This window comes from Arvicanthis niloticus, chromosome 17, assembly GCF_011762505.2.
Source record: "Arvicanthis niloticus isolate mArvNil1 chromosome 17, mArvNil1.pat.X, whole genome shotgun sequence".
NCBI lineage: Eukaryota > Metazoa > Chordata > Mammalia > Rodentia > Muridae > Arvicanthis > Arvicanthis niloticus.
In genome coordinates this window covers 56,627,234-56,652,069 of record NC_047674.1, presented here as the reverse complement: position 1 = coordinate 56,652,069, position 24,836 = coordinate 56,627,234, and the positions used below count along the sequence as shown (strand labels likewise).

The following is a 24,836-nucleotide window of genomic DNA, read 5'->3' as shown; positions in this document are numbered from 1 at the left end:
TCTTCCTAGATGATGCTAGATCATTTCAAGTTAGCAAAGCATCACAGAAACCATCCGGGTGACTGGAGGAGCAAGGCGATGCAGCTCGGAGAGCCACTTGAACTATCCTGAGCAAATGACACCAGTTCACAGGCACCCAGCCACCCCAGAGAAAGGCTCGTGTTTGTGTATCCACATGAGTGAGCACCAGGCTCTGGGCTGAACAGGATGTGCACAGGGAAAAGGAATCTAGTGTCTCCCATCACTGTCCTTCTGGATAATTCTGGAAGAAGCAAAAGAACCATCCAAGGTGAGTCTCTTCTTCCCCTCTGTTTTATATATATATATATATATATAGATAGATAGATAGATAGATAGATAGATAGATAGATAGATTCATGAAGAACCAATAAAGTTATATATATATATAACTTTATTGGTTCTTCATGAATCTCACACCATGCACCGCAGTCCCACTCATCCCTGCCTTGTACCCACCCTTCACCCTTGCCGCCTTCCCGCAACAGAGAAAAATCTCATTGAGGAAGCTGTAGTGTGTCAGTGTGTCCCACAGTGTATTCTTGGTCCATGTATCTTTGCTCGCAACTGTTCATTGCAACGAGTCCTGGGTCTGGTTCGTGGCCTCTGGCTTCTGCTACTCTATCAGTACTGGATCCTCCCTGGGTCTCCTCTTAGATCTCCTGTCTTTGCCCTGTGTCGTGGAGCTCCTGTAGTTTTCAATCTGTAGGACCTGCTCCTTCGTGCACTCCAGCAGTTCATTAGTGGGGTAGATGTTGAAATGGGCCGATTCAAAGCCCTGGATCTGGGCCTGAGAGGTATTTGAGCTCTTACCAGCAACCACCCCGACCCTACACTACCCCCTTAACCAGGGCCAGCTCTGTCCTGCTGCCAGACAAGGTACAGAGCCTGGTCTCCCAGGTGCTGTGGCTTGTGGGGCTATGGTTTGCATGTGGGCGCGGGTTCTGTTGGGCTGAGTTGTGGATCCCAAGTTTCTGCCGACCCAGATGGCTGGAGTAGCGGCTCAGGGGGCAGAAGCACAAGAAGTTGACTGAGTTCACTCCAAGCAGCGCCCAGGCAGACTCGGGCTGAGAGAAGCCATGTGACTCCACTCTGGGCGTGGGAAGAACACAGTCTGAGACCTCCCCCCACCCCGGGGGGGGTGGGAGCTCTTGGGTTGGGAATCCCTGAGCCAGGAGGCAGCTGGGGACTAACTAGCCTCAAGTCCTTGGGCTCTCCGGCACTGCTGATAAGCCCAGGAAGGGTTGGGGGGGGGGAGGGTATAGGCTGGATAGACCCACAGCCTAAGGGGTGAGGGGGAGAAGTTCTGGCCGTGCCCCTCAGTGGGGAGAGGGCTCTTGGTCAGGGCGAATTGCTTGGCTGGGTCTCCACTGGCTTGGCTAGCTTGCTTGAATTGGCAGGCTCCATGGCTGGAAAACAGAAAGGTCCTTGGTGGGAGGTTAGGCAGCAGCTTGGTAGTTGAAGACCTTCTCCACGGTTCCCCACTGTGAGCCCCAAAGACGAGAGGTAATCCAGATCTTAAGATATGGTCTTAAGATATTTATTGTCGGTCAAACTTTGTTCCTGCGTGGACGAGCAGTTTGACCGTTGGCTAGCCAACTCTCCCCAATAAACCTCTGCTGGTTGCATCCAGGTACGGTGTCTTGTGATTTTGGGGTGGCCATGATTTCCTGAGACTTGAGTAAGAGTCTTCCGAGTTTGGGGGGTCTTCATTTGGGGGCTCGTCCCGGATTTTGTGACCACCCTAATATCCAAGAACCCCACTGGGAGGTGAGGGAACACCCGCAGTTTTCTGTCTGGTTGTTGTGTTACCATTTGTCTAAATTGTCTGGTTTCTCATGTACCGTTTTGTCTAGGTTTGTCTAAGTTATTTGGTTTCTAAGTTGTTTGTGCCTGTCTGTCTGAATTATTTGGCTTCTGAAAAGTGCACTTTCGCTTTGGACTGGCAGCTGTTTCTGTCTCCAGGTGGCAACCCAGACTAGGGACATCCACCTGGCCTTTGGTAGTAAGAGACCCCTGCTGCTGCAGAGTCAAGGACTCAGTCATAGCTTCTGGTGGCAGCATAGGCCAGGACCCCACCATGGTTCCAGGTGGCATCACAGGCTAATCACATCAGGCTATTCCTCACTACCCTCAAGTCTCCAGTTCTGCCTCTCTTCATTGTGTCCACATCCTTTTGTTTCTCTTTGTCTTCTATTTCTCCACCACTTACTTGCTCTTCTTAGTGGTACCTGGGGTCTCTGAGTGTCTGAGGTCATCTCAGGAGTGGTGTCAGGAGCTCTATGCCCTGCTTGTGCATTATGGGGCTGGTCAGGGGTATTCCTAGGCATGGTCTACTTTTGGTCCAGACCCCCTGGGTGCCCGACTGGTGGTTGTCTCAGGCTCACTTTTTTGACGGAGTGTCAGGCTGCTAACCATTCAGACTTTTGTAGGTCAGAACACTGAGGGTAGACATAGCCTTTCTCTGCCACCTACTGACACACATGACACACAGAAGCCACACCTGCAATGACTCTAGGGTTAGTTCTCCCTACATCTTATGCCCAGTTAGTAGCCTCCTCTGTAAAATGTCCATGGGACTTTTTGCCATCAGCGTTTGTTTTATGTATCAATTTGAGGAACGGATGGGTGACTGTGTATTTCAATTGTTGAGGCCAGAAGTCAGCCTTGGGTGTCAGTCTTCCAATCCATTTTGGATTTTTGAGTCAAGATCTTTTACTAGGATCTGGGTTCATTCATAAAAACTTGCTGCCTAGGAATTGAAAGATGAAAGGAGACAGGAAATCAAGCAAAGAGGGATTTCCACAGGGGAAGGGAGGAGAGAACCCGGAGTTTCCTTCCACTGAACACCCACCCTAAAGACAGCAGCTGTACTGAGTCAGAGCTCATCCTAGTGAAGTAAGCATGTTCACTTTAACGAGATTCATTAAGACTATTTCATTAGAGAGTCACATTCATAGGTAGCCAGAGTAAGAACCTCACAACAGCTGTGGGGAAAACACAATGTAACTCACCACGCAGTCTGTTAATTAGTTGGGAGCATAAGAATGTAGTCTCAGAATAACACCTTGGACCCTGTAGTCATTCACTATGAGGGGAAAGAAAACCACTCTGGGAAGCAACATTTGCTAAGGTGACAAGACGAATCCAGAGTTCTTTAAGATAGTTAACTTGTGTCACTTTGAGACATATGGATTGACAGCTGAGGAAGAAGACAGAGTGAACATGAAAAAAAAAAAAAAAAACAAGAGTTGAGTAATGGAGCAGAGACACATGCATGGGGCAGTCTTGGCTGGCAACAGCTGCTCCTCTGCCCTAGGCAGCTGTTTTCCATACACTGGCCCCTCCAGACTGCTTCCCTGCCTTGGGTATTTGGGTTATCTGCCAATGTTCACACATTCCTTTCCTCTCTCTCTCTCTCTCCTCTCTCTCTCTCTCTCTCTCTCTCTCTCTCTCTCTCTCTCTCTCTCCTCTCTCTCTCTGTCTCTCTCTCTGAAGCTGTTTCCCAAAGAATGTTCACCTTGCATATTTTTTTTTATCATTCCTCACTGTCTGCCTCAGTTTATCCATTTAAGGTAACACATGAATTGAGAAGGGAATAGCCTTGTGGATCATCTGTAATGACCTCATGTGTCCCCATATGTGTCCTCAAGAAGATGACCTTCTGAGGAACATTTAAAAGGTGGAGTCTCGTTGGAGGAAGTGAGTGGTTGGGGCCAGGCCTTTAGGTTTTAGGTTCAGTCCCTTTTCCTGCTCCACCTCCAATTCCTGACTGTAGATGTAGTGTAACCAGCTGCCTCCCACACTTGCCTTTCAACAGTGATGGATTGCGTTCTCACCAACGGTAATAAACCCTTCCTCTCTTGGGTAGATTCTTGTCAAGTATTAGGTCACAGCTTTGAGAATAGTAACTAGTACACCGTAAAAGTGTGTTATTAGTTACAACTCTGTTGCAGGCCTTGCTCTCATGACGCTCACATGGATGGGCAGGGGCATGCATAGCATGCATAGCAGATGAGAAGAGGGCAGCCCGATGGGGGTGGGGCATAGTGAAACGGCATGCAAATGAGGACAGGGTGAGCCACTGAGAGTGACTGGGCAGGGCCAGGGCAGAAGGTGTTGGCCAGAGGAGGTTTTTTTGAGGAGGGGATGCATGAGCTAAGTAGTGAGCCACAGAAGAAAGCCACAAACCCAGGAATCTGAGGAAAAGATGCTGTAGCCATAGGAAGAAGCAAGGGCAAGGCCCATGTGTCGGGAACTGGAAGGAGCTTTCCAGAATGGAGTTTGTATGGGCTGCGGGAGAGCAGGGGACATTGGGGGTGTAGAACGAGGCTTAGTTCTGGTAGAGTGCTATAATAATCGTGGATTTTACTTTACGATCAATGAGAAGCCAGTGGTATGAGTTGATTTCCATTTTATATCCAAGGTCACAAAGCCAGCAGATGAAAAATGAAATATCACATGATGATGTCACCACAGAGTCTCAACTACGCAGCAAGATGGCTTCGTGCAGGATTAGAAAGCTGAAGCCCAGCCTCCTTTGTTCACAGAGTTTCCAGGACGGTGGTTCTCAGTCTGTGGCAATCCTATCCTCCAGGTTATACTTGACAAAGCCTAAAGATGTTTTTGGTTGGAACCATTTTTTGAGCAGAGTACCCTACTGCCAATCAGTAGAGAGAAGGCAGGGGCTTTCTTGACTAGCCCACAGTGGACAGGACAGATCACAGGGCAATGACTTGCCTGCTCTGAGTATCCTTACTAGAGCTGTAAATACAGGGAACAACCTTGTCATTTACTTATACAGACAGGGACTCTGTCTAGCTTCCCCAATGTGCATCCTTAGCTTGGGAGAGCTTCTTGGAGCAGGTGTTACTCTCGGCAAACATCACAGGCTCCCTGAGACACAGTCTCCCGTCCATTTTACCACAAAGCCAGGCAGATTTTGGTATCATGGGAGGCCCAGCAAATTGACTACCAGTGTAGAAAGGGGGAAACTGTGGGTTTGCTTGGGCCCACCCCCCTTTTAGAGACTGTGGCTGTGTTTCCTGGCACCTGAGTGGCCAGGCAGCAGATGAAATAAATCAAGCCATCCCTGGAAGCTGATGATGGAGGCTGTCTGGCTCCAGTCAAGACTAGATGTTGAAGCTGAAATGTCAGAGGAAGACCAGCTGCCCCTTAGACACCATCTTATGTCATTTGCACATGTGCATACAGCGCCTGTGATAACTGAACATGGGGGAGGGGCTGCTTCCAATGACCGCGGATCCTCAGATGAGTTCACACACCCTCCTGATAGACACGAGATCAGACCACACGTCACAGTGTCTATTGAGTGACAACTCCCCTTTCACAAAATATTGACCAGTTTAGGGGGCTGACATATGCACACATGCCTTCTCTTTCCAACCCCGTAGCTGACTATCCATCACTTACACTTTACAAATGGCCCATCACGCACACTAAAATAAATTGGGTGCTTACCATGTGCCACACACTCTCAGTATACCCATACATCATCTCCTTGAGCCATCCTGTCTTCATCTGGGTTCCTTCAAAAGCAACCCTCAAAGCAAAAACTCAGGAGGCAGAGAAGAAAAAATCTATTAAGTTACATTGGCGAAGGAGCCACTGCTTAGGAAACTTGGGACTCCGGAACCTGGAAGCTTCTAGAAAATCCTACAAAGCATGGCTCAGGTTTGTCTCTCCACGGAGAGGAGGCTTTGACCCTCCTTGACATACTCCTGGAATATGCACTCTGGCATGGTCATCTTCACTACCTGCAGGTAAGTCTATGAGGGCCCTAAGCAGGCAGGCCTGCCTGGAATGTGGGTGGTTCCCTCTTTCGGGCTGGGATTCCAGACAGTATAGAAGGGGAAAAAGGAGAAAGCGAGACAAATTCATACATTCCCTTTTCTGTGCTTTCTCAGCTACCATCATGTGGCAGGCATGAGCCACTCACACTGACATGCCGTCCCCTCTGGGTCAGACTGTGTCACTTCAAACTGTGAGCCAAAAGCCTTCCTCCTTTACAGTGCCTCTTGCCAGGTATCTGGGTGCAGTGACAAGTGGTTAACATAAGCTCTCAGGCGTTCTCGTCCTTCCTGCCGAGGCTCACATTGGAGGCTCACAGCAGAGGCCGACCACTGCACAGCTCTAAAGTCAAGGAGCCGGAGGCTCCCAGTGCAATGGGCCTGGCTCCTCCTGGGCTGGGAAGAAGACTCTACCCAAACCTCTCCCCTGGCTTTGAGGGATTTCTGGATATCTCTGGCATCCCTTGGCTTATAGATGCTGTGCTCCAATGGGGCTTAGTCTTCACATGATGTCCCTCTCCCTGTGTGTATGTCTCCTTGTCCGAATGTCCCCTTTCACAATCCTTTTATTTTATTTACTTATGTACCTATTTTGGTCTTCAAGACACGGTTTCTCTGTATATTAGCCCTGGAACTCACTCTGTAGACCAGGCTGGCCTCAAACGCAGAGATCTGCCTGCCTCTGCCTCCCAAGTACTGGGATTAGAGGCATCCACCAGCAACAGCCAGCTATTGCTTTTATTTTTAATTTTATGTGTATGGCTGTGGGGTGTGGGATGTGTACATATGAGTGTAGGTGTCTACAGAGGCCACAAGGGGGTGTCATATTCTCTGGGGCTGGTGTTACAGGCAATTGGGAGTCACTTGTTGTGGGTGCTAGGGAACCAAACTCAGGTCCTCTGCAAGAGTAGTATGACCCCTTAACTGGTAAGCCACCTCTACAGCCTTGAAATGTCCCTCTTTATAAAAACACTGTGTGGGCTGGGATTAGGCCCCACACTCATGACCTTAACTAGTTATACCCACAGTTCCAGGGACGAGGGAGTTCCCTGAGAACCCTGACCCATAATGCCCATGATGAGTACAGCTGTCCCCAGGGGTGTTTGTTCTCTGTGCTGTTTAAATCCTTTGAGCTTGTCTGCTGCATCCTGAGCCCACGAGCCCACAAGCGTGCATCGCTTTGGGTGGCTCTTACCCTCAAGTGACAATGTGGCTGGATGATAGATCCAGAGGGCAGAGGGCTGGGGGGATAGATAGAGAACTAGAAATGTCACCAAGCAGGGGACTTGTGTCCTGTGGGTCCGTCTCACTGTGTCCTTAATCACTGAGCTGCAATCACCGAGCGCCATAAAGAAAGTATGACAGGAATAAAGAGCTGCCAGGACTCTTTCCAAAATCACAAACACACGCGACGAACAGTCGGGGTTTATAAAGAACAAATTATACCAGCCACACTTGATTGTGCCTTTGAGGGAACTAAGAAATTAAGGAACGCAGAGGATGGGGGCGACGCTATACATCTTGATTTTAATACAGCAATTGATATATTGTCTCGTGGAACTGTCCCTGAAAAATTAATTCAAATTGGCTTGGTGAGGAAAACTATCCCTGGGGTTGAAAACCAGTAGAAGGGGAACAAATAATGATTAAAGAAGGCCAGCCCAGACCCACGCCCTTGGGAGAAAAGAGGGGGTGTGGAGAGGGCTGGGGAGGGGATAGGATAGAGGGTAGTGGGAGGGAATAGGAGAGGGGGGAACAGAAGAGAGGGTGGGGGAGGGGACAGGAGAGGGGGGACAGAAAAGAGGGAGGGGAAGGGGACGTGGAGAGGGTGGGGGGACAGGAGAGAGGGCAGGAGGAGGGCAGGAGAGAGGCAGACCTGGACTCAGCTCACAGCCAGAAATGTGCAGAAGTGTGGAAAAAGGCCTGAGAAGAAACTGTGCAGGATCCTACCACACAGTGGGTGTCATGTGGGTGTCATATGGGTGTCATGTGGGTGTCATGTGGGTGTCATGAGGGTGTCACGTGGGTGCCATGTGGGTGTCATGTGGGTGTCATGTGAATGTCATGTGGGTGTCATGAGGGTGTCATGTGAATGTCATGTGGGTGTCATGTGGGTGTCATGTGGGTGTCATGGGTGTCATGTGGGTATCGTGTGGGTGTCATGGGTGTCGTGTAAGTGTCATGTGGGTGTTGTGTGCCATGTGCTCATGGGTAACCTCAGCATCGAGGGTTCTGTCAATCTCCATGTTTCAGCTTCTCAAACATGTGACACTTGAAAAGGTGACATTGTCTCCAGAGTCTCAAAGCCACAGCAGGCTCAGGAGATGGAAGTTGGCAGGGGCCTTCACGAAGGAGTCCTCTCTCTAAAATAAGAGGACTCTGACACCCAGAGGGAGAAGAGAGCCCTGGCAACTCAGTAAAAACGCAGATCCGTGGGCTTGGCACTCAGAAGTCCTGGTTCTCACAGAGATCTGGGAGAAGCCCCACTAGTAACACAGTAGCAGGCTGACCAGAAGGCTGACCTCAGGGTTCTGGGTGTCAGGAGTACAAGATGATGTCTCCTTTGAGAAGGAGACAGAGGTACAGGACAGTCATAGGAATCACAGGGCCAGAATGGTACTCAAGGACCCCCTACAGATTACTCCACCAGCAAAACCCTAAGGTTTGGTCGTGTAGGACAACACTGTAAACACACTGCAGGGGGCAGCAAGTAGAACAGCGGGTGTTGGATTTCTGTGGTCACCTGAGCTGTGGTCTGAGGGTGAGGTTCCACAGACTGCAGGATGTGCAAGACTGCTGAGGGGACAGGTGGGAGCAGATGAGATCGGCTTGAGGAAGGGCTGTGTCTGCAGTGTTGACATCACAAGAAGCTGGTCAATCCCATGCCACACAAGCTACCACCAGCTTCCCTCTGGCAAATTTCCCTACTGTTTCTTCAGTCGGACTTCAAAGTGTCCCAGAGTCTCCTGCTGTCGTGACCTGCTTTCTCTCAGAACCCTGACTCATTCCTTCTAGATTCTCTGGGTAGACCATGAAGCTGCAGGTGTTCCTGTCCTAAGAGCCTGTGTGTGTGTGTGTGTGTGTGTGTGTGTGTGTGTGTGTGTGTGTGTGACAGAGTCTCCTGTATCTCAGGCTAGCCTTGAACTCACTGTGTAGCGAAGGATGGCTTAGACTCCTGCTGCTTCCCGCTTCACTTCCCAAGTGCTGGGATCAACACGCACCACCATTCTGGGTTTTATGCAGTGCTGGGATGCTGGGACTTGAACCCGGCGTTTTGTGTGTGACAGGCAAGCACTCTACCAACTGAGCTACATCCTAGCCACCCCTCGGATGGGAGACCAAGGCCACTTGTTATCACTCAGCATTAGTTTTCTGAGAGCTACTCTATCCTCTGCCTTTCCTGACTCTGAGGCAGAACGATGTAAGTCCTCCAGAGCTGGGCAGAGGTGACAGGGTGCAAACTCCTCTTATTTCACCCATTTATAAGCATCTCCCCATCTTCAGAAGGAAGGTAAACGGTAATTGTTCTGTCTCAAGGCACAGGACTGCATGGGGCGGGGGGGAAGCTGTATAAATGGTGGTGGCTGTCCTGTCCTCACACACCTGCCTCCCTTACCCCCAGCGGCTCCTGTAGGCTGGTGCTTTCCCTGCTTTTGGTGCAGGCTGCATCTGCTCGTCCTCTCCCGGGTACCGGAAGTTCCACTTATCAGCTGTCTCTCTGGCTTCTCGCCTGCAGGGCCTCCCATCCCTCTCTACAGTTAAGGCTCTCTAGCTCCTTGTTCTGCACCAGCAGCCCCGTGGGAACCGTGGGAACCACAGCCCAGTGAGAGCCTTCAGTTATGTCAGGATACCTCAAGTACTTGTCAAAATTAACAGGACCAGTCTGTTCACTACGCTGATTTCCTCCCGCTGCCCCCGCCCCCTGCTTTAAACAGATGAAGAAATAAATTGGGGGAGACTGCATAGATCCTGTCCCAACCCCCACGTGGAGTACTCATTTCTTCAGGGGATGGGGGTAACCCCAGGATTGAATTGTTGATTAAGGCTTAGCCATGCAACTGAAGCCACGCCTCCCACGCTCCCTCACAAGCAGAATGTGTTCACTTTGCACTAACAAGACCCACCCTCTTTGCAGAGACAAGATCCGTTCCCTGCACGTACACAATTCATTCTCCTCATACCAGCAAGGTAGGCCAGGCCATCTGAGGCAGTGAAAGCTGACTTCCTCTCCATCAGACCCCTAGACATGACGGAGACAACCGCCTCATAAAGCATTGATTCAGCATCTGTGTTCAGACCGCCCACCACGCAGCCGCCACTAAGTGCTGGAATTGAATTTATTCTCTGTATTAAAACGCAGGAAAGATTGGAAGGCCCCAACAGTGAAGCCTCCAGGTAGGGTTTTTATGCTTGAGCAGAATAAAAAGAGCATTCTTTAGCATGTTCCTAGTTATCATTACTGGGGTTTACCTGGGAGGAAAAAAAATAAGATCTCAGCCCCGGAGGACAAGGGGGCCGCAGCTTTGAGCTGATAAGCCTGCGGGAACCAGTTACCTCTTTGTCCTAAAACTGTGAAATTCTTATTGTGGGAGACAGCAGTTGCTATTGTCTGTCTGGGATTTGAACCTCGAGCCTTGAGGATGCTGAGATACATAGTAACCTACCACTGAGCTACATCCCACGCATGCTGTTGCTGGTACTGTTTTTGAGACAGGATCTCACTATATAGCCTAGGATGACCTGGAATTCACTATTAGCCCAGACTCACCCGGAACTCATCATGCTCCTGCCTCAGCCTCTTGAGTGCTAGGATTACAGGTGTGCACCACCACGCCCAGCTGTTGTTTTTAAAGGTCATCATGAATCCATCTAGAATCACCTAGAACGGTTACCTGTAAAAGTGTCTGCTCAATAGTCCCTTGCACCTGACCCTCCTTTCTCTTTTGGAATTCTGTGCCATCACTGTTGTCTGTGGAGTACAAAGTCCCAAGCCTTCGTGCAGCTGGTTCTGTAGCTGAGAACCCAAGGATGAGAGGAGCAACTATATCTTTGATGCCTGGGTGTGTCCTTCGGGGGATTGCATGCTCCGTTTTAAGGCTCCACACAAAGCAGCAGTGACCCAGAGGGCAAAGGCAGTTCCCAAAAGGAGTGAGTGACATAGTGACCTGACAGAGATAGGCCACCTGCCTCACAGATCATCTGCCCGAGGCACAATAAAGAGACAAGGAAAGTGATGAGAAAGGGGTCCCTCACCCTAGAGTCTAGTTGAAACCTCTCACAAGCTAAGACTCAAGAGTCGTAAGACTGACGGGATGGCTCAGTGGTTAGGAGCACTAGTTGCTCTTCTAGAGGACCCTAGTTTGGTCCCCATGACCCACACTAGATGGCTATATCCTCCTGTAACTCCAGATCTGGTGTATTTAACACTCGTTCTGGCCTCTAATGGCACCCACGCAGAGGTGGCACACGCTCATACATACACATAAAACTTTTAAATTCCAACACAAGTAATAACATACATTTAAGGCCTCTCCCCCCTCCTCAGTTATAAGCCTACTGTTGTCTAGGACTCTCACCAGAGACATGGAAAAGACCTGTTAATCCCTGGCGGCTCCTGGTTTTAACCTATCAGGTTACAATTCATGCAAAACACCCCCCAGAGTTACCCTCATTTCTCATTGAAAAGACAAAGAAAGGGAGGCGTTTTCCTAGTAGTTCTTTGAGGTAGAACCAAAATGGCATCTGTCTACTGCTAAAGCCCTTCATTGCAAGTCTCTTGAGACAAACATTGCCACACACTGGGGTGTGTCGTGTTCTTTCCCTGGACATCTTTCTATTTTCAATGAATTTCTTTGCGGCTTAAAGCTGGGGGCCAGGTTTTATAGGAGTTCAGTTCCCTAAATGATAAAGGGACACCCCCCACCCCCCCCCCCCCCGGCCCTTTCAGGCTGCTGCAGAAAACATGCCCAGCTGTGTCCCCTGCCCCTGCCCCTGCCCCTGCCCCTGCCCCTGCCCCTGCCCCTGCCCCTGCCCCTGCCCCTGCCCCTGCCCCTGCCCCTGCCCCTGCCCCTGCCCCTGCCCCTGCCCCTGCCCCTGCCACCGGTGCCAAGGCTGTACGGGGCAAGAAGGGTCACATAAGTAGCAGTTCCCAGACTCTGTTCGTCACCTTGGCTCACTACTGTATGTTCTCTCGGCCCCAGCATCGTCCCCTCCCGCGCAGTCCTGCAGGGTCGTTGACACAGGCTCTGCTCTTTTCATATCCTAACTGTTGGAGAAGCTAGTGCTATTTTTCTGCAAGATTTCCAACAGCTCCTTCTGCAAACAGATCACCTCAGAGAAGTTTGCTTTCCCGTGCGTTGGTCTTCCTGCTAGGTGACGTGCCTGTGTGCTTGAGATTCATGTGAAGCAGCAGAAGGCCTTCACTGGCCAATGTTGGTTTTCTTTTCCTTTTTGAGACGGGAGCTCATGTAGGCCAGGTTAGCTAGCCTCAAGCTACCTACATAACTGAGGACAACCTTGAACTTCTGTCATCCCCTCTTACATCCTAGGACAGTGTTTACAGAAGTGCCCCACGACAATTGTCCTTGCAACATTAGAGACTGAATCCGGGGCTCATGCATGTGAAGCAAGCCCTCTTCCAGCTCAGCCATGTCCCCGGCACAATGTTAGAATGTTGGTAGAACAGCCATTAGGGTCAAGCTTAGTCTGAGGCTCTGGGACCTACTCTTGTCCTTCTGGGGACTTAGTCTCCAGCTGTTCTAGGTGAGCCTTAGGAGGTGGGACTGTTCGTTGCTGAGCAGCAACCTGCCCAGGTGAGACGTGGGGGGATTACACGAAACAAAGACACATGAGTCTATGGGGGCCAAATTTATTCAAGCCACCACACTCTCTGGGGTCAAGGGGTATCGTGGCTATGGACTTCAGTTGCCCTTGGCTCCCAGACGGACTTCTCTGAGGTAAATTTGGCCCCCATAGACTCATGTGTACCTCCTCTCGTGGTAATGAGAGAGGAAGGAAAGTGCAGGGAAAAATCACAGTGCTGTATTTTTAAATCCTTGTCAGGCAGCACTAGAGGCTGTAGGAAGGCATTGAAAAGTCATCCAAGCAATGCCAACCAGCATGCCCCACACTCAAAAGACTGCGTGTCGCCTGGGGGGACAGCCTGTGAGAAGGAAGAACACCGTTAAGGAGGGAAAATAAAGACAAACTAGATTGTGGTGAGTGAGAAATTAAATCCCTGTTAGGATGAGGAGTTCAGCAAATCACAAGCCGCTAGATGGTTCCAAACACCCTTGGTCCTGATGTTGCTGCAGCCACCCGTGCCAGCCCTTGGCTGATGCAAACAGAAGCGGTCTACACAAGCCAGCACTGGATCCCGTCTGGGAGCCAAGGGCAACTGAAGTCCATAGCCACGATACCCCTTGACCCCAGAGAGTGTGGTGGCTTGAATAAATTTGGCCCCCATAGACTCATGTGTTTGAACGCTCAGCCATAGGGAGTGGCACATGTGGCCTTACTGAAGGAGCTGTGGTCTTGTTGGAGGAAGCCTGTCACTATGTAGGTGGGCTTTGAGGCCTCTTATGTTCAGGCTCCGCCCAGTGCAGAAGAGCGCCTCCTCCTGGCTGCCTGCAGAAGACAGTCCCTTTCTACTGCCTGCAGATCAATGTGTAGAGCCCTCAGTTCCTCCAGCGCAGTGTCTGACTACATCCCGCCACGCTTCCCTCCATGATGATAATGGACTGAGTCTCTGAAACTGTAAGCCAGCCTCAATTAAATGTTTGCCTTTGTAAGAATTGTCTTGGTCATGTTGTCCATTCGAGACAGTGAGTCTCAAATATACCTCCATAACCACCATTAGAAACACCATGTGGCCCTCCCCAGTCTGACACGTGTAAACCATGGGGTGGGTGCTGTGCAGACCTGGGTTTGAACCCCAGCTCTGCCACTTCCTTATTAGATGATCTTGAACAAATAATGTTTCTCTCTGTTCTTCCTCTTCTTCTCCCTCCTCCTCCCCTCCATCTCTGTCTTGATCTCTGTCTCCGTGTGTGTGTGTGTGTGTGTGTGTGTGTGTGTGTGTGTGTGTGTGTGTATTTGGGCATGTGTATATGAGGCCAGAGGTTGATGCCCAGTGTCTTCCTCAACCACCCTCCACCTTATTTTTTGAGACAGACTTGAAGCTCAGTGATTCAGCTAGACTGGACGGCCAGCAGCCCCCAGATATTCCTCTCTCTGCCTCTCATTCAGACTGCAAGAGTGCCAAGGCTTTGCAAGGTGGGTGCTGGGGATCAAGTCCCAAGTCCTCATGCTTACTCGGCAAGTGTTCTAGCCACTGAGCCACTCAGCCCACTTCCTCTTCTTTTAATTGACGAGGTTGTGGGAAGATGAAAGAGATGATGCATCTTCAATGCCCGCCTCTCTGGGAAACTTGCTTCCTTCTGTCTTGATCTGTGAATTCCTAAGGTCCCCGAGGATTTTCCCCATCCCTAGGTCCTAGGCAGGGAGCCATTCCAGATGATGTCACTACAGCTACCTCACATCAAAATGAAGGTTGCCTTCTACACAGGCACAGGCACACACACACACAGGCACACACACATACACACGCATAGGCACACACACATGCACAGGCACACACACACACGTGCACGCACACATACATGTGCATGCCCACTGTTCCATCAGCCCAGGCTAGCAGCCCAGCCCACCCCTCAGCCAGCCTGACCTCTACAAGCCCCACTCGCTCTGCCCACTGAGGCTGTGTTTCGTGCCCCATCACCTCAGCAGGGTCAAGTTCATCCACCCGTGGTGGGTTGTGCTGTATCTTTGCACACTTATTTCTTCATTCTCAATTGCAAGTGTGAGTTCATGTGTGAACTTATGTGTGCTGATGCAAATACACATGTGTCTCCTTGTCCGGAGGCCATTGTATCATGTATCATGATCATGTGTATCATGTCCACTGCCTTCCTTAATCTCTCTCCTCCTTGAGCCAGGGTCTCTTTCTGCAATGGGAGCTCACAAATTTGCTGACCAGCAAGCAAATTTCCAGGATCCTCGTGACTCCACATCCCCAGTGCTGGGGTTATATAGACACTAGGGATCTGACCTCAGGGCTTCCCTCCTATACGGCAAGCGCTTTGCCAACTGAGCCATCTCTGAACCCCTGAGTTATCCTGTATCTTGACTCTTGATTTTCTCTCCATGGATTCTCTTAGGCTTCCTCCCATTGGCTTTAAGTGCCCCTCTCGATCGCTGAGCCTCCACTATGTACCTCATCAAGGTTAGGATGGGGTGCCATGGAACAGGCCATGCTCCCTGCTAATAGGTATGCAAGAGGCACAAAATCTGTGTCAGGGTCAGGGGTCTGAGACAACCTCTCTGCTACTTCCAGTGCTCCAGGCTCCATGTTTCCTTGTCACACTTCCTCCCATGAAGTGCTGCGTCACAGAAGGACTTCCCTTGGTCTCTCTAGTGGGTCAGAGTGGGTACCTGTGTGCTGAACACAATGTAATAGTTACCCACAAAGCCTATACCCACCCACCTGCTTTCATCAGGCACCCTGGGTGCCCCTCATAGACTCGCTCAGTGGAAGAAACAAAATTACCTCGTAACACCCGGGGCTTGTTTGTTTCTGGTTGGCAAAAGATGTATGCATCAAAACCCAAAACGGGAAGAAAATCCGGGAGCCATGACCGTTATGGCGTGTCTCATGGAAGAAGCCTTGATTTCAGTAAAATTTCTTTTCATGGTTTGAAGATAATAAAACAGAGTCTTATTTAGCCTGGGCTAGCTTCAGACCTGGCACATAACCAAGACTGACCTTAAACTCCTGGTCCTTTGCTTCCTCCTCCCTCGTGTTGGGATCACAGGCATGCACCATCAGACCTAGCTTTCAAATGAGATATTTACTGGAGGGGGAGAATTGGTTTTCTAAGACAGCATCTCCTATAGCCCAGGCTAGCCTCAAACTTGCTATTTCACTGAGGCCAGCCTGGATTTCCTACTGTCTCCACTCCTCAGTGCTGGAATTATGGGCTGGCTTCCCTGTGAAATCTCAACAGTTACTCATCACAGAGTGGGGAATCAGAAGCAAGAGCTGCTCCCGCTGACCTTGCTCCCCTCTCAGAAGCCCACCCCTTCAGGGTGGACAAACCCCAGCAAGCCTCGCCCAGGAGATGTTTGTGTCTCATTCTCTCGGATTTCATGTAAAATCCAGCCCATGACACTCGGGGCGTTGTAAACATCATGTAAAAGCTACCGATCTTGTTCAACCCTGAGGGATTATGAAGGAGAAAATCAACACCCGGGAGGTGAGGCCGCATGCAAACCTAGGCTCCTGGATCAGCCCTCACCTCCACACTCATCACCGTCACAGAAAGGGACAATCACATTTAAAGTTCCAGGCAAGAGACTGTCATCTGGATTTTTTTTTTCTCACAGCTCAGGACACTGGGCAGCAATTTGCTCTGCTTGAAACAACAGTTGGATGGAGTGAATGTGGAGGAGAAGCTGCAGGTGTCTGCTGAGATTGGACACCAGACCTTTGACTTCCTGCACGGACTACCAGGGACAACAGAAACTTGGCTGCCAGTCTAATTGACAGCCTGCCATTATCCACTAGCTCTGTGCAAGAACTGGCAGGACCAGCAATGAACCAGGCATAAAGGGGAGCTGGGAAACGGAGAGGAGCTGGGCTAAGAGGGCCTGGGACAGAGCAGAGGTGCTGGGTGTGATCACTGTCTTGTCACCCATTCCCTTTCCACCTCAGGTCCCATGTGTCTCAGTAGCCCAGAGGACAGTCAAGTAAACACCCTGACCGATGGCCCTGCTGATGCAAAGGCCTGAGGCGGGCTGCAACCTGCTTGATGTGAGAAGGAAAGCAGGTTAGGGAGCAGAATGGAGGGATGTATTTGTTACTTTTGATATCACTCCGACAAAAAACGCCTGAGAGAAGCAGCTCCAATAGATAAAGTGCATCGTGGTGATGAAGTCATGGTTGAGGGAGCACTAGATGTCTGGTCATAACACAGTGACAGACAAGAAGCCTGGAGCTCAAGCCAGTGCATATTTCTGCTGGTTAGTTTTATGTCAACTTGACACAAGCTAGAGTCACCTGAAAGGAGGGAGCCTTGGCTGAGGAAACGCCTCTGTAACAACCGCTGTACGTAAGCCTGCAGGACATTGCTTTTGACCATGGCATTTCATCACAGCAAGAGAACGCTAAGAAAATATTCGTTACTTTTCTGTTGCTGTGACAAAACACCATGATCAAAAGCAACAGAGTCAGAAAGGCATAGTTACCGACATGGAGAGCATGGTCACAGGAGCAGGAAGCTGATCATGTTTCATCCACACACAGAAAACAGAGGATAAGATGAGGAAGTAGAGGACTATAAGCCACCAAGTCCCACCCCCAGTGACATACTCTAACAAGGCTGGTCTTCCTAAAGGTTCCCTAATAAACCCAAATAGTGCCAACAATGAAAGACCATGAGCCTGTGGGGAGATGTTTCTCTACAGGCCAATTATAACCTTCAAGAACAGGCAAATGGGCCAGGCAGCAACAGCACCACACACACACACACATGCATGTACATGTGCACACACATGCACACACATACATGCATGTACACAGGCATGCACATGCATGCACATACATACACACATACATGCATGCACACAGGCATGCACATGCATGCACATATATGCACACATGAGTATACACAGGTATGTACATGCATACATATACATGCACACATGCACACATGAGTGCATACACCCATACACGTATGCAGCACATGCTACAATATGAAATTTAGAACAACCTCGGGCATCATCATAGTAACATGAAGTCTCACTAACCTGCAACTCCTCGTGTAGGCTGGGCTAGATAACAAGAGAGTCACAGGGATTTCCCTGACTCCACCTCCCTGAGGCTGGTATTGCAAGCATACTCAACATTTTTATAAAAGTTTTAGAAACTGAACTCAGGTCCTTGTGTTTGCAAGGCAAGGGATTTACCCACAGATCCATCTCCAAGCCCACAAACTTTTCTTTTTAAGAGCACACATGGTACATGACCTCAGCTTTTACCATCTCTCTTAATGAGATGGTTGTATAAAAATTCCCAGGCCTGTGCAAAGCAAATTGAATAATGCCAATTTATTCATATGGCCTAAATTTTTGAAGGGTAACCAGGAGGTGGGTGTCACGGGGGTTCTGTGTGCTCACTGATGAGTAAAGATGCAATCCTTTGTGGGGCAGGTTGGATGTGTGTGTGTGCATGAGCATGTGTGTACATGTGTGTGTGTGTGTGTGTGTGTGTGTGTGTGTGTGTGTGTGTGTGTGTGTGTGTCTGTGTGCACATGCATGTGTGCAACAAGCCCCAGGGCCTTCACTACACTCATAGCTCCTGTCTCAGTCATTTCTTGTTGTGAATCCTAAATCAAAGCAAGAAGCAGTGAAGAGACACAATAACCACTCAGCACCACCCCTGAGGCATGCCCGGCTAAGGTCTACATCCTGCCCCCTGAAATGAGCTCTGAGGGGAAGCCAGGTATCACATCGGGGCTAAGAATAGACTTGTTACCTCGCTGGAAACATATCAAAGTGCTTTCATCCTGACCCAGGGGGTGCTTTGTTGGGGAACAGGGACAAGGGAGACAGGATGGGCACTTTCTCAGACTTGCAATGACCCTGCGTGGCCTCACCTTCCTACAAGAGGAGCTTCTGCCTAGCCAATGGAGTTCCAGACTGGGTAAGGGACTCAGAAGCAAGCTGCAACTGTGTGGACCTCTCTGTTCCAAGTAACAGCTACAGTGGTGCACTCCTGTAATGCCAGCTCTCGGGGTTTGGGGGTAGTGGATAAGGTAGGAGGATCACAAGTTCAAAGCTTGCTTGGGCTCTATAGAAAAAAAACTGCCTCAAAAAGACAAGAAGAGCAGTGACTATTGACATGGGGGGTGGGGGGGATGTCTATGTGTCCTCATTGTATCCTGGACAGCGTGGGCCCAGCCTTTCAGTTTCCTAACATCCTCCAAGCATGGCCAGAGGTCCTATGAGAAACTGAGATAAGGTTATCTCTGAGTTTCAGACCTCGGATCTTCAGTTCCCTCTTCTGAGCTCCCCAGTGTGGGGTTCAGAGTGGGCAGGGGGGTGGGGCTCATTGATCACTTATTCTGAGCCCACACTTTTACTGTAAAGGCCAGAGAAGGATGAAAACCAGAATCTTCTCCACCCAGCTCAGCCTTTACCGACACCACGCCAGCCACTCCCAGTCCTCAGGGTCCTAAAGTCCCTTTGAACCCCATCCCCCACACCATGTTTCTTCTCTGGTGTAGAGACAGCTGTGGCAGTAGGTAGCTGTTTACTTGAATCGAATAGAGGAGTAACCTACGCAGAATATAAACTATCAAATTAAATCCCACTCTTCAAATGCCACTGGATTCACTCTCGGCCCTGGGAATGTTCCCACCCCCCTCCTTGATGAGACAGTGGGCGAAGTCACCTACCATTTGAGCTTGTTTGTTGCTCCAAGTAGACAGAGAAAACAGGATGAAATGTCGGCAGATGTCAGCAGACTTCATCACCTAAAATGGGGGCTTTTGCGAGCCCCAAGTGATGCTTTAAAGCAGGCTAGAAAACAGCCTCGCTTCCCAGAACCAGAGCATTAGAGAGGGAAGAACCACTTGAGGGTGTCTGGCTGGTTCAGGGTTGAGTAATGTCCTTCAAGACACTGAGAGGGTTGATGGGAAGAAGGGCAGACTGTTTCCCAGCACTGTAAAAAGGAGTAAGTGAGGTGTATCTTTCTGTACACTGTCAGCAAACCACACAGCAAGAAAGACCCCAGAGCACAGACGTGAGGCCTTGTTACTCCACAGATGGCCCTCGAGCAGAAGATTCTGAGATCGGCTCTTGGATTCTCCTTTCCTCCCCTACCCCCTACCCCCTACCCCCACCCCAGCCCCCCACCCCCACCCCGTGGAATGATAGACAGAGATTTTGCTTTCTTATGGCCTCACTCCCTACACAGTAAAACAGCTTCCCTGCCTATGCTAGAGGGTGGGAACACTTTTGGGGAACTCTTCATTGTTGCCTTGAACACCACAAACTACAGAGGGTTTGTGGGCCAGATAGGACAAGAGTAAGGTCATTTGCACCTTGAAAGAAAGGGGGGGGGAGCTATCCTGGAAGTGGCCTCTAGGAGGCAGCAGAGGAGTATTATGGGGAGGCGGCACTTGGAGCCCCAGGCTGCTCTCAGCCCTGGGATCCTGGGACTCAGAGCAGAAGGATTGCTGCTGAGGTACTGTCCTTTATAGATAGGGAGAAAGGTGTGGAGTGTCTTTGGTCACTGGTCCTGGGATGTGTCACTGCCATGTGTCCTGTTGTCTTTCCTTCTCCCCCCAACCCCAGGGCCAGTCATTTTCTTTCACTCTGGAAATGGAGTAAGACTCTCCAATTCTACACTCCATTTTCTTCCCATGGTAAGATTTCTTGTGTAACCAAGAGATACCTTCATCCTCTGCTCTCGGGGACGATAGAAATGGCCTTACTCACACCAGGAGGAAGCACGAATCCCAAATAATTCACCCCAAATACAAGCCTTAAACATGAGCAGCCACCAAACACTTGGTCATGGTGTTCTATCACGGCCGTAGAAAAGTAACCAGTACAGAAGTCCTCAAGGACATGGAGTCCATGGGAGTGAGGGCACACGGGTTGGCTTCCACTGGCTCTCGGGCCATTCTTTTGACTGTTGTTATTATTAATTGTGCAGGGGATTAAAACCAAGGCTTTGTGTTTGTGTATGTTAGAAAGTTACTCAGCTCAGCCAGGGAGATTCCACCTATGGTGCCGTCTTCTCTTTAAGTGTCCATGCGTCTGCCCAAGGCTCCCCTGGCACTGCCCCTGCCACCTTTGAATGGTGGCACCCTCAGGGATCTGTCCTCCTTATTCACTTCTTACCTTCCACTAGGGTGTGAATCCCACAGAGCTGTCCAGAATTCCCTGTGACAAGCTAAGCCTTAAACGTTAGCTTTTCATGGAACAAGCAAATGAATCTGTTAGCCTTGATCCCCACCAAAGCCCCCGCCTATAAGGAAGCCTGCTGGTGACCCATGTCATGCCCAGAGCCACAAGCTCGACCCTCTTGTGTGTGTTTCTAGTTTCCTAGAGCTATTTCATCTGCCTCAAGTACTTACATACATCTTTCTCATTGACAGCTCCCTCCACACAGGTCTATCCTGAACATCAGGATTCTTGCAGAAGAGGACTGGCTGATGTCCCAGCTACCCTCAGAGATTTGGGACAACTGCTTCCCTCTTTGTCTGTGTTTGACGGAATTCACTTACACGTTCATAGCTTCTTACTGGTATAAGTGCTGTGGTTTGTGCTATCTGCCTCTAAGCTCTCAGCTCCTAAGAGATGCTAACATCCTTCCCATGAACAGTACACTACAAATGGCCCAAGGCAGCCAGCAGTCTATCCCACACCTATTTGCCTATGGTTGGTCGAGGAACAGGCATAGGGTCATGTGACCCAGATACTTTCAATGAACTATAAAGGGAAGTCTGCTGAGCGCTCCTTGGAAAGATGCCTTTCACCCTCAGAAGGAGAAGTGAAGGTTCCTCTGCACCATGATCCTGTCTTTGGTCTTTTGATGCTGTTGGGAGCTGGGTTATCCATCTTGGCATCTCCAGGGAGGCAGAGAGCAGCAAAGGACAGCAATAGTTGGGCTCCCGGGAGCCATGCTGAGTCATTGACCTTCCGTCACTGGACACCTTGCTAGGGCCTCATTCTCTCAGGGAGCCAATGAACGCCTAGGTAGCTTAAGCCACTAGCAAGTGAGTGTTGTGCTTTTCATAGCCAGACACATACACACTAATGCTGAGAACAGTATCCACCCATGGCAGGCCCAGCAGGCAGGCAGGCTAAATGAACAGAACTCTCCTCCTGGGGAGGATGTGGAAAAGCAGTCCATGCAAAACCCCGTGCCTATAGTAAGGGGGATTGGCTTCCTTGACCCTTGGCTTCTTTCTGGGGGACCAGATCAGTGGGCTACTGGGATTCCCAGGATGGGGGTAGGGGTGGAGGGAGAGTTCCATTGACTCTGTGTCTAAGAAGAGCATGGTGCGGGGAGTCCTGGTTAGTAAAGCTATTCTTGGAGACTAGAACCTCAAAGTCTGTCAGAGCTACTCACTGCTAACAGAACCTGTTGAGGAAGATTTAGTGGGAGACACAAAAGGATATCACTTTGAATGGTTGAGAGTAGCCCACCTTGGGCCTGGACTCTAAGTCAGATGAACTGGAAAGATCTCTTCTTGCTGGACATTAGCTTCAAGTCAGAAAGTGTCTAGAGGACCTTTCTCACCATGGATGCCTAGGAGCCCGGTGGTAATTCAGCAGGCCTCACACAAGCTCTGCATTGTGGGAATTGGGACCATGGAGGTCACTCACAGGTCCCAGGGGAGGTGACAGGATGTTTAGGGCCTCGGCCAAGTGACAAAGCCTTCTTGCCTGACCTCTTCACATCTCCAGCTATTGTGAATGAAATTATGCCTTAGTTCAAAGTTCACTTTCATTAAAAAAAAAAAATCTGTGTTCTATCTAACTAATGATAGCCAGTTGTGTGTTAGTATGAACTGAAGTCTTTCCCAGAGCTGTTTGTTAACTAAACTTCATCCCCCTTAAGGGATCCTTGATATGTTCATCACACCAAGTAAGACATAAAGTCTATTTTCAAGAAGCAGGTCACTGGGCTTTCTTATGGAGTTCAGGAGCCCAGCTCCTCACAACTTGGCTTTGTCCTTGCTGGTCCTTGCTGAACCAGTCTGAGTCAGTCTGTGTCTTGCAACCAATGAAGACCAATTACAATACCCCATAGGGCAGTAAAGTGCCACGGAGACTCTTAACAGACCCAGATAAGGGAAGGAATGAGGAAGACCCCTTAGCAGACACAGACACGACAACAAGGCCAAGAGCACATGGGGCAGGGCAAACACACACATGTGCTGCCTTTTGTTTGTGATCCCTCTGTGGACCGGAAGGCTTTGCTTGAGATGAAGGTGTGTAATCTCTAACATCAAGAGGCCCTGGGAGAAGTATCTGGAGATTAACTTGGAGAGGGAAGACTTCCCTGACCTGAAGATGGATCACCCTGGGTAAGCAGCTGCCCGTAAAAACAGACCTGTGAGAAAGAAGGAAGTAGAAGAAGCAGGAAGAGGGAGGGGGATGACAGGGAAAGGGGGGGAGAGACAGAGAGAGGAGCAGGGAGGACAAAGGGAATGAGAAGACAGTCCTGGCCTTCAAAGGAAGTAAAGGAGAATTAGGAGAGGGATAGGCCAAGGAGTGAGGGAGCATGGAAGAAAATCTGGAGAGAGCAGGGGTGAAGACATGGAAGGAGGAAGCAGGAAGCAGGAGAGAGAGGGAAAACAGGAGGGGGGAGAAAGAGACAGTTGGTGAAACCAAACTTCAGCTGCCAGCATCTTGGGTGGAGGGAAAGCCCTTAGAAAGGAAGGGGAAACGTGCTGATGAGATGGTTAGATCACTGGCTGCTGCTCCTGCAAAAGACTCCAGTTCAATTCCCAGAACCTATGTGGCAGCTCACAACCGTCTACAACTCCAGTTCCAAGGACTCCAACTCTGTCTTGTGGTCTCTGCTAGTGTCTGGCAAACTCACAGTGCACAGGCATGCAGGCGGGCAAATATACCAACGTGAATAAACTACGAATAATAATGTTTAGAACGGGGAGGACCAAGTTGAAAGGACACTGAAGCCATTTCATCCCATGCAATCCTGCGAGCCCTGCACAGAGACACAGGGAGGAGTGCAGAACGAGAGTGCAGCCCTCCATCTGCCCTGAAGTTTGATCTGTGGACATCGGATGGATGTCCATGCCAAGAACCACAGCGGTGCAGAGTCCTGAGGCTGTGGAAAGTAGCTTCCCGACACACAAAGCCAAATGACACAGGCTCTAAAATAAAATCCCAAGCATCTAAACAAGGCCATACGATCCTGTTGACCCTGACCTGGCTCCCCAGAGCTGCCAACTCACCCTGAAGCTCCCAGCCTGGTTTCCAGAAAGCCCACGCTCTGTGAAAGTCTGGTAAGCACCCAGTTGCCTCTATAAGAGCCAGGTGACCACTGAGTACACTGCCCTGCTGTTGAGAAAGTAGAAAAAGCTCATATTTTCCTGCTCAGGACCCATTCCAGCCACCTCATAGAAAGGACCAAAGGCCACTGAGGACAAAGTGACAGCAAGGATATTGGCTCCAGGTTCTGGCCTCCACCCAGCCTGGGATCATCTGTCCATGACCTGAAGTGGCATCTTGTTTGGCTCTCACCTGTCAGGAGCCACAGACCTCATCCACAATGTATGCTTGCCTTCGGCTTTGGGGGATGGGTACCTAGGGGCAGGCTCTGCCCACCCCAGAGAAGACTAACAAGGGCAGCTGCTCTACCTCGTTCCTTTTGAACTGCCAGCTCCTGGGGCAGCACCTGGCACACAGAGCCTATTCTAAGTCTATTTGTTGAAAGAATGGATGTGTTGGGTAAGCTGTTTTTCATTTGTTGTTTATAAACAGGTTCTCCGACCCATGGGCAAGCACCAATCCCTGACACTATTAATGACAGATACTCTGTTATGCTTGCAGACAGAATCTAGCAAGACTGTCCTCTGAGAGGCTCTACCCAGCACCCAGCAGCTGGCTCACACAGATGTAAACACCCACAACCAAACAGTGGATAGAGCTGGGGGACTCTTTTGGAAGAACAGGAAGAGGAATTGCAGCCCCTAATGGGATAGAAATTCCACAGGAAGACCAATAGAGACAACTAACCAGGACCCTTATGGACTTCCAGAGACTAAACCACCAGCCAAAGAACATACATGGGCGGGACCTTCACTTCCCTGCTCATATGTAGCAGAGGTGCACCTTGGTCTTCATGTGGGTCCTGAACAACTGGAGCCGGGGCTATCCCAAAAGCTGTTGCCCGCCCATGGGATA

General features: G+C 50.0%; 2 long non-coding RNA genes and 1 other non-coding gene across 3 annotated transcripts in view; 1 reads left to right on the top strand and 2 right to left on the bottom strand.

Annotated features, from left to right (window-relative positions):
* Positions 1 to 461: 461 nt before the first annotated feature.
* LOC143434881 (uncharacterized) lies at positions 462 to 24,036 on the bottom strand. Its single transcript, XR_013104734.1, has 3 exons — positions 23,885 to 24,036; positions 19,343 to 19,432; positions 462 to 2,770 (listed from the first exon to the last, which is right to left on the bottom strand). It is a non-coding gene; the product is annotated as an uncharacterized LOC143434881 (long non-coding RNA).
* On the bottom strand, positions 2,417 to 2,543 carry LOC117722841 (small nucleolar RNA SNORA17). Its single transcript, XR_004608603.1, has one exon. It is a non-coding gene; the product is annotated as a small nucleolar RNA SNORA17 (small nucleolar RNA).
* LOC143434880 (uncharacterized) overlaps positions 19,833 to 24,836 on the top strand; it is a 19,287-nt gene continuing 14,283 nt past the window's right edge. Inside the window, exon 1 of the long non-coding RNA XR_013104733.1 lies at positions 19,833 to 22,990. This is a non-coding gene — a long non-coding RNA (uncharacterized LOC143434880). The remainder of the gene's footprint in view (positions 22,991 to 24,836) is intronic.